The following is a 10,855-nucleotide window of genomic DNA, read 5'->3' on the forward strand; positions in this document are numbered from 1 at the left end:
CTTTTCCAGTCAGTTGGCTAGGTGGTTGTCCACCAGATCTCTTGGAACAACTTGGTAAGCACATCTAGGGATCTGAAAGTTCTTATTCCAAGTAATACAGTCTCCTCTTATCTATGGCTTTCCCCAATTACAGTTACCTTTAGTCAACCAAGGTCTGAAGACTATGTAATATTCTGAGTTTGTTGTTATGTGCTGTCCAGTCAGAACCAACTCATAACTGGCCCAGGTTTTTAGAGGCTGTAAATTGCATATAAGGAAATAGCTCATCTTTCTTCTCACAGCAGGTGGTGTTTGAACTGCTGCCTTTGGATTGGCAGCACAGCTCCTTACCTACTAAGCTACCAGAGCAGCATTCATTCTGAGTGATGAAAGCTCATGCTATTTTGCTCTACTGTATCTTGGGAAACTAGTATGCACAAGATCTTCTCCCTCACCCATTTCCAACATGAACTGCCCTCAAGTGAGTGTCTCTAGGCTGACGTTCTGCTAAAGACTATGAGTATGACCAAGTTGTAACCAAAGACTTCAACTGTAGTTCAAAGGCTACAACTCATACCTAGTTAATCTAATGAATGGCTATTTTGACCAATTTATTGGGTGTAGTTTGAAAACCTAAATTCACAACATTAAAAAGAATGCATAGATAATAAAAACAAGTTTCTGATTTCCCACCATGCTTATTTCTTTTAAATAGTATTTTATTGTGCGTTGCTGAAAATTTAGAGTAAACTAAGTTCCTATTGGCAATTTCTACATGAATGGATCAGTAACATGATTTACGTTTCCACACAGTGTCAGCCTTGTCTTTGTGTTCTGGGTCTTTCATTTCTAGTACTCTCATTTCCCTGCCCTTTCATCATTTTTGCTTTAGATTAAATGCTAACTTCTGGATTTAAACAGATGGTGTTTTTAGTAGAACACAGGTCTAACAGGTGATAACCTTTCTTTTTTTGTGTCACCCTGAATTTCTGCTACTGAGTGATCTCAGGGGGATAGATTTAAGGTTTAGGGACTGTCTGAGGGAGAAAATCTCAGAGTTCCCTGGGCTCAGGCAGCCCAGTTAGTATAGGTTTGGAGTTGTTGTTTTTTGGGGGCTAGTTTTGGGGTTTTGGGGGGGAAGGTTGTCATTGTTTTTACAATAATATGACTTTTGTTCTGCATTTTGTTCCCATTCTAACCAGGATCTTGTACTATGGTTCAGATCAGACAGGTCAGTGGTGGCAGCCAGGCACCATCGAATTCTTCTGTTCCTAGGGTAGTTACAGTCATGGCTTGTGAAGATTATCAAACTTGTCGACTTGTTTATTTTATGATATTTTAGTGGTTGCTGTTGTTGTTGTCTGCCATCAAGTCACCTGTGATTCATAGTGACCCTGTGCACAATAGCTCTGAACTCTGCCCTATCCTGAGTCAGTTTCACTATCTCTTACATAACTACCCCCACAACCCCAGTTACTATGTCAATCCATCTCATCCGGGGTCTTCCTTTCCTGTGCTGTCCCTCCATCCTTACAAGCATGATGTCCTTCTCCAAGGACTGGTCTCTCCTGCCCATGTGCCCAAAGTATGTGAGATGGAACTTCAAAATCCTTACTTCCAAGGAGCAGCATGGTTTCAACCTCTCCAAGACAGATTTGTTTGTTCTCTTGGCAGTCCATGATATGTTTAATACTCTTCTTTGGCACCATAACTCAAAGGCATCTATTCTTCTTTTGTCATCCTTAGTCATTGTCCAGCTCTCTGATGCATAGAAAGTAATTCCAAAGACTATGGCCTGAATCACAACACATCTTATTCTCTAGACTGACATCATTGCTCTTTAGTACTTTGGAGAGGTCCCTGATAGCGGATTTTCCTATTGTGAATGCAAAGTGTCAGATAATGAGATAGTCATATAAGTGCAGAATAGGTGTATGTTAAGTTCTTTTGTTCAGGAATACTTTTATCATGAGGATTTCTCAGTAACATCATTTAATTTGGCCATGCTGTGTTTACTAAATCCATGTCCAGTGCCATTTTTCCTGTCACCAGAAATAACAAATATTTATGACCCAGAGCAGCTTCATTCTACTTTCCATCTTCTCCCTGGTGACTATCAATGAGCATCACTCTCTTCATATGTCTCTATTTCTTTTAAAGAATGTTTATTCATTATTTATTTTTATGTACTTGCTGTATTTCTGCTCTGAAGGAGTTGGCAAAAGAGAGTGTTATTGACCAATATCACTAATATCACATGCAAGCAAAATCTTGAAGAATGCCCAAAATTACTGAAACAGTTACATAGACATAGAACTGGCAGAAATACAAGCTAGGTTTAGAAGAGGCCATGGAACTAGGGACATCATATAGCCAATGCCAGGTGGATCTTGGCTAAAAGCAGAGAGGTAGTTGACTGTGTGGATCACAACAAATTAGGACTAACATTGAGAAGGATGGGAATCCTAGAACACTTGTACTCATGTGAAACTTGGACCAGGAAGCTATTGTCCAGAGAAAGGGAATGCTGCAAGGCTCAACATGAAGAAAGGAAAGCATTAGGGATTTATCCTTCTTTCAAATCTTTTCAATCAACGTGCAGAACAGATCATTCTAGAGGCTGGACTTTATGAAGAAAAATGTGATATTAGGATTGGAGAAAGATTCATCAACAAACTGCATTATTTAGATGACACAACCCTGCTCACCCAAACTGAGAAGGACCGTGAAGCATTTGCTGCAGAAGGTGAAGGACTCTAGTCTTCAATATGGATTGCATCTCATTATCAAGAAAACAAAGATTCTCATCACTGGGACAATTGACAGCATCATGATAGACAGAAAAAAGAGCAAGGTTATTAACACTTTCATTTTACTGAGAGCCACAATTAACACTTTTGGCACCTACAGTCAGGAAATAAAAAATTTGTTGCTTTAGGAAAGTCTGCTGTCAGGGACTTCTCCAGAGTGCTAAAGAGCAATGATGTCAGCCTAGAGTCAAAGGTACACCTGATGCAGGCAGGCTATGATCTTCACAATTACTTGATATGCATCAGAGAGCTGGGAAATGACTAAGGATGACAGAAGGGGACTCAATGCCTTTGAATTGTGGTGCTGGAGAAGAGTATTGAACAGACCATATACTGCAAAGAGGACAAACAAGTGTGTCCTGGAGAGGGTAAAATTAGACTGCTCATTGGAGGCAAGGATTTTTAAGCTTCATCTCACATACTTAGGACATGAATCCAGGAGGTAATAGTCCTTGGAGAAGTGTTTGGAGGGGTGGCAGGGCAAGAAAAGAAGACCCTGGATGATATGGTTACACAGGGGTCAGAGACAGTGAGGTAGGCTCTGGCTAGGGCAGGGTTCAGTGCCATTGTCCACAGCGTTGCTATGAGTCACAGGTGACTAGATGGCAAATAACAACAACAATTTTGGCTTAGTGTTAAGAAGATGCACTGCTATCCCAAAAGTAAGTGGTTTGAATCCACCAACTGTGCCATAGGAGAAAGATGGGTAATCTCTTCCCATGTGATTTACTGCTTATGAAAATCTGATGGAGGGTCAGCCATGATTCAGTTCGGACTCAACAGTACACAACATACAACAACAATAACATTTTTGTTTCTTGCAGTAGTGTTTCACAGTTGTTGTTATATTAAATCTTTTATGCACCTACATTAATTTCTAGGCATTTTATTGATTTGGGGCTATTGTAAATAGTATTGTTTTCTCAAATTATATTTTCAGAATATTCCTTGTCAGTAAAAAGAAATTCAACCCATTATTGTATGTTGATCTTGCCCTGTTGTTAAATTCTTCTATTAAGTCCATACATTTTCTTGTGAAATCTTTAGGGTCTTCTGTATATAGTGTCATAATTGCAAACAGAGATCTTTTCACTCCTTCCTTTCCTGTTTAGATACCCTTTCTTTCTTTTTCTTACCTTACTGGCCTGGCTAGGGATCTCAGCATAATGTTGACACGGAGATGTTGACACAGGCACCTAACAAAAACAACTGTTTTCAGGAGAGCTCCTTCTCCCACAGAGCGTTCAAACCTCATGCTTTTGCATTGGTAGTATAGCTTGTACTTGTAAATTCTTCAAATTTTTTAATGACAACTCTGGATGAAAGATTTTTGGTTAGGAATTGTCTTCATTCAATATTTTACGTTTATTGTACAAAATTGTCTTCTGGTCTCTAGACTTTCTAGAAAGAAATTCACATTGCTCTTTTAGGTCCTTCATAAAGACAGACCCTTGCTATGTCACAAAATGTTTTTCTCTTGCTGCTTTAAAAAAATTCTCTTCGGTTTTAAGAAATTTTATTAAGATGTGTTACAGAGTTAATATTTTTTGTTTTTCTCATTGAAGTTTATGTTCCCTTGCACACACTTGTCTGGGATATTCTCTATGATCTCTCTTGGGAAATTCTTTCTATGCCTTTATCATTGTTGTGGTGTTCTGAAATTTCAATAATTCTAGTGTTAAATTCCTAGTTGAATCTCTATTTCCATTTGGCTTTGTTTGCTTTTCTTTGTTCTTTTGAGACTTGATAAATTCAATTACTCTCACTGTAATTTCTGTTAGACTGTTAGTGCTTCTCTTGCACTTTCTACTTCAGTTGCCTTATTCTTCAGTTCCAGCATTTTTTTCTTCTCCCCTAGGGTTGCCAATTTCCTTATGAGTTTCTCATTTTGTTCTCTGATCTCTAATCATGTTAAACATCATTGTGTGAAGGTTTTCTATTCTTTCAACTAACCTATTCTCCACATAATAAAGTTCATCTTCTTCATGTTTCCATTGTGATTGGTCATTCTTCTCTTACAATTTTGTATGTTTAGCTATTTATTTTTGTTGAATGTGGGCCATTTTGATAGAATTGAAATTTAAAAAAAATATATATAAACATCTCAGTTTTCCTAAGACCTCCTAGAGGACACCACTATTGTCCTTGTGTTTTTCAGTGCTGAGTGAGTCACTGAGAGTAGGTTTTAACGTGAATGATTAAGTCACTGAATGCTGCTTCTCTCTGGTTCTTGCTGAGGTCACTGGCTTTGCTCGTGTGGCAGCTCTATCTCTTGAGATTCTTGCTCTGGTCCTGGATACACCTCTGGGGTTGGTTTCCTTTTCAAAACTACGTCTGGGACTGTTTATGACTCTGCAGGGTTTTTTCTGCAGACCACTGATGCTGACACAAGTGGTAGAAATTTGCTTTCTAGAGGCAAAGGTGAGGAGCACTTTATGGTTTCCTGCAAGGATGCCTGTACAGATTTTCCCACCATGTCCAGCTGTGGGTAGAGAGTTCAGTTGTTTTCCTCTGTTATATTTTTCTCACTAAATGAAAGTTGGCTCATGTATACCCTCAATACTTCAGGCCCTAGACCTCCTATTCCTAGGGACTTGGTGAGATTCAGTACCATTCATTTTTAGTAACCCAGTCTTCCTTTGCCCCATTCAAGTATGTGGCCAATGAATTCCCACAACAAACTTGTTGTTGTTGCTGTTATGTGCCGTCGAGTCAACTGTGACTCATCACAACCCTATGTACAACAGCCCTAAACCCTGCTCTATCCTATGTCAATCATATTGTCTGACATACCTACCCCCATAACCCCAGTCATTGAATCAATCCATTGACAATCAACTTGGGCTACTTGAAAGATAGGCAGCATCTTTCTCACTTTAATTATCATCCTATAGTCTTTGTTAGGGAGCTCTGGTGGCCTAGTGGTAAGGAAGCTGTGCTGCAATCCCAAAGGCTCGTGATTCAAGGCCACCAGCTACTCTGCTGCAGAAGGTTAGATAATCTCCTGCCGTGTGATTAACTGCCTCTGAACACCCGCCGAGGGTCAGCTGTGGGTCGGTTCCGACTCAATGGTACACAACAGCAACAACAATATACTCTTTGTTAGAGAAGTTTCTTGTTCCAAAATGAATATGAGGTATTGAATCTTGCAAATGTTAGTAGCTCAGATCTCTCCCAGTTTCTATACCACTTTTAACTCCAATCTCTTCCCCTACTTCTGGATTCACCTCAACTCTGAACACCCTAGCTTCCGTAAGAGTTATAAGCTCTCACTATGGGTTTGTTTTTATTCATTGTTCAATGGGCTCACTGCTGGGGGCATATGGGTGCCCTGCTTGCTTTAACCTATTGCCCTGTCCCTATCTGCTTTCTTTATTTTCTCCTCTGTGCTCATGAAATGAAAATAAACACATAGACCAAGAAATAGCTGTCCAAACAGAACAAGGAACAGTGCATGGAAAGCAAGGAGAAAATGTTAAAAGGATGTGGAAAGATTGGACCTCACACATTGTCAGGGGAACTGTAAAATGGTGTAACTACTCTGGAAACACCCAATTTAGTGTTTGCTCAAAAAGCTGAACACAGTAATTCTATATGACTCCACTATTCCACTGCTACAAGGAAAATAGAACTGAGACATAAATAGAAACTTGTACAACAATGTTCATAATAGCATTATTCACAATAGTAAGAACATGGAAACTGCCCAAATGTCTATCAACAAACTAAAGGATTGAGAACTTGTGGTACATTCACATGATGGAACACTATACCGCACTCAGGAGCAATTGTTTCACAAAATACTAAATAACCTGGGAGAGACTGGAGAGCTTTAAGCTGAGTGAATTAACTCAGTCTCATAAGGATAAATATTGCATATGATCATTATTGTAAAAAAAGGATAACTAGTAAGATGTGTATGAAAGTCCAAGGGAGAATGGGGAAGGAGTGGAGAGGACACGGGTGGGGAGAAGGAGAAATTATAGGGTCACGGAGTTTGGTGGTTGGATGGAGGGGGTGAAGGTCTTAGGAAAGATCCAGTGGGGACCTTAAAAGATGGGGTAATAGTGAGCATAGATCAATGGGGATTGGTTTTACAAAATGCAATGTATGAGAATGATTATATGAAACACAATATGAATGAAGAAAGGTGAATGTGTGAAAGACAATGTATACAAATTTTGTATGCAAGCCAATGTAAAATAAAAAAAAGAAAAAAGTAATTAAAGAACTGTCTTATCTTTTCACAAGTCACATTTAATCTCCATTCTGCCAGAGATCTAGAAATGTCTGCAACTTTAAAAGGAAAGGCAATTGCTAGAATTCTTTCTTGGGAATCTAAATATGCTATTTAAAATTTTCAAGTATGAAGCATCTAAAGATAGTTAATAAACTCCCAAAAGGCTGGATTCCACATGAAGAAACACTGTGCTTGTTACCTACAACAACCTACAGCACAAATTTAATTCAGTACTATCAGCTAGTTGTTGTGTGTACTGAGGAGTTGGAACTGACTCCTAGCTGACCATCCAATGGATTTCCAGATGCAGTAAATCACATTTTTCTTCTGTGGAGCAGCTGATTTAAAATGTTGCTAAAAATGAGAACCTATTAGGGTTAAATTTTCATTTTCTCACAATTTGATACTTGAACTGATTAATTGCTTTTAAAGTTTTGAAAAGACTTTATTCTTGCTATTCAAATGTGTGACTACTGTTTTAGTAGTCAGTAGAATATTTTAACATCACAAGCAGAGGTGCCAAAATCATGTGAATAAGTGAGCCAAAATTCTTGCTTCTTGGGAGCAGATCAAACTAAGCATTCCCCGTTGACTCTAGTACCGAAGTGCTCTCTGCCCTAAGATTTGTCTCTATTTCTATCCGTTCTCTCCTTGAAAGATTATGACCAATTCCCATAGTTTCAATTATTCCTTTATGAAAAATATTTCCATTTTAAAATTTATATCCTAATCATTTTTATAAATGTCACATTTGAATATTTCTAAATAAAGTTTCTATTTTCTTAAAAATTAATAATTCAAACTAATATTTACTTTGTACTAGACAATGAAAGATATCTGAGAGAATGAAAAGCATTTTCTATTCTTAGTAGGCATATAGTCTAGTTAGTGAGAAGCATGAAAAAATCAACAGTAAAAATATAGTCACACATATATGAATTTCACAAATAGTTAATTAATACAGCATTTGTTCCAACAGTATTTAGAATGTACCAATTATCGTCAATTTACATGATTTTTTTTAAAAAGTAAACCCTTACAACCTTGAGGAAAGCATGAATATTTCTTAAAGCATATGTGACAAAAAAATTTAGTGCCAAAATATTTAAAATAATTCTTAAAATTCAATAATTAGTGCTTAGTGTTCCCTAAAAATGGCAAAATAACCCAAATTAACCATTTTAACAAAGAAGATATATGAATTGTTAAATAAGGACATGAAAGAGGCACAGTACCATTAGTCATGAGACTAATACATCTGAAAACCACAATAAAAGTTACATCCATAAGGGGTGAACACATCAGACATTAGCAAAGATGTCAAACAATGGAAATGTCATCAATTTTGGTGGGAGTATTATGTGGTACAATTTTAAAAGTGATGTGCCTGTTTCTTACCAATTTAGGCATTCATCTACTGAGGTAGAAAGTCTCTAAGATGGACCTCAGTGGTCCCCACCTTATAATGTTCGTGTCCATGTATCATTTCCTCCCTTTGAGTGTGGGTCTGACACTGACTCACCTCTATAGAGCAGAATATGGCAGAAGTCATGGAAATCACTTCCAAGATTATAAAAAGACTGGAATCTGTCTTGGGCTTTTCCTTTTCCTCTTGGTTTGCTCTGTTGTGAGAAAACCCAAGTACTCTTATGAGGCATTCTTCTGGAGAGGGTTAGCTGGCAAGAAACTGATGCCTGGAAGCCACATGGGCTTGGAAGGAGAGTTTTCTGCGGTCCTAAGGATGACTGCATCTCTGACTAACCTGCAAGGACTCTGAGCCAAAAGTGCCAAAGTCAGTCCCAACTTCCTGACCAAGAGAAACTGTGCGATAAGTTTTTTGTTGTTCCCAGCCTCTAATTTTTGGAATTGTTATGCAGCAATAAATAACTAAATCTCGTATAGACTAAGGATGATAGAAGAGGAATTGATGCTGGAGAAGGGTAGTGAACATACCATGGCCTACCAAGAGAACAAGCAAGCATGTCCTGGATGAAACCAGACTGCTCTTTGGAGTCAAGGATTTTGAAGTGCTGTTTCACATATTTTGGGCACATGGCAAGGAGGGACCAGTCCTTCGAGAAGGGCATCATGCTTGGAAGGGTCGAGGGACAGTACAAGAGAGGAAGATCCTGGAGGAGATGGATTGACTCAGTAACTGGGGTTAAACATTGGACACTGGCCACAGGGTCATCATTTCAAATGCACTAGCTGCTCCACAGGAGACATAGTTATTTATAACCAATTCCTTGGTACTACTAGTGCTACTGGTCTTCATCTACACAAAGAACCACTAGCTCAGTGTTTAGGGAGCTCTAGTGGCCTAGTGGGTAAGGAACAGGTACTGGGTTTAACTCATTTTTACCTTTCCAAACTAGATCTAAAATGGTGTTCTACATATGGTTGTTGTTTTAGGTGCCATTGAGTGGAGCACAACTAATATTAACCCTATAAACAAAAATATCTAAGCCCTGTTCTATCTTGCACCATCCTCACACTTCCTGACACAGAAGAGCCCATTGCAGCAAGCAGTCACTGTGTCAATCCACTTGGTTGAGGGTCTTCCTCTCCTTTGCCGATCCTCCACTCTTCTCAACTTCATGTCCTTCTTCAAGGAATAGCACCTCCCAGCAACGTATTCAAAGTATGTAAGGCAAAGCTTCATCACTCTTGCTTCCAAAAAGCACTCTGGCTGCACCCTCTCCAAGATATATTTCATTCTCTTGGCCATCCATGAAATGTTCAGTGCTCTTCTCCAATACCACAGCTCAAAGGCATTAACTCTTTTTCTGTCATCCTTATTCATTGACCAGCTCTTGGATGCATAGCTACATATGTTAGGTATTCAATTAATAATTTTGCTGTGAACTCATTACTGGAAGTTGACTAAAAGTGAACTATACTTTTTTAAATTTTACTAAAAGACAAAACCTAGAATGTTGTTGTTGTTGTTGTTAAGTGCCATCAAGTCATGGGCGACTCATAGTGACCCTATGAAGGAGAATGCTCAACACAAAACCTAGAATACTTAAAGAATTATCAGTATATTTTCTTGAAATGGAATTATCAGTCATTCTACATTTTAACTTATATTAATATTATTTACCACCTTAATCTTAATCTTCCTAAATACACACTAATGGAATATATGTTGTATATTAAAAATTACTTTTGTATGGAATAATTCAGAATTGTTCAAAAGAAGGCACAAGCCTAGACACGCCTTTAAATATTATTCTTACAGGTTCTACAAGTCCCTTTGGCTTACCTGCCAAATATGAAGAAGGAATGTTAGTTGCTTTTAGTTGTCCCAAAAGTAAAGAAATACAAGACCATCGACAGGAAAATTTCCTGGAATTGTTCAATGCCTGTAGTGTTTGTCTATGCTTTTGCAGTACCAAAGTTGGATTATTGCCAATATAATAAGAAATTAAACAGAAACTTCTACTTTGAAGATAATGGCCTGAAATTGGTAGGTCCTTTTTTTTTCTTCTGGGGACAGTGTCAAGGAACCAAACAATAACATTATCTTGATTTCTACAGCTTTATCATAAACTTTTAAGTAGTATGGGTCCTTCAACTTTGTTCTTCCTTTTCCAAAATAATTTTTATTATTCTAGGTTATTTGCTTTTCCATATAAATTCTAGAATCAGTTTTCAATTTTTGTTGTTGTTGTTGTTATGTGCCGTCGAGTCGTTTGCAACTCATAGCGACCCTATGTACAACAGCCCTAAACCCTGCTCTATCCTGTGCCAGTCTCATTGCCTCTGACACACCCATCCCGATTACCCCAGTCACTGAATCAATCCACCTCATAGAGGGTCTTCC

This window comes from Elephantulus edwardii, unplaced genomic scaffold (assembly GCF_000299155.1).
Source record: "Elephantulus edwardii isolate Elephantulus edwardi_28Jun2011 unplaced genomic scaffold, EleEdw1.0 scaffold00066, whole genome shotgun sequence".
NCBI classification, from domain to species: Eukaryota; Metazoa; Chordata; class Mammalia; order Macroscelidea; family Macroscelididae; genus Elephantulus; species Elephantulus edwardii.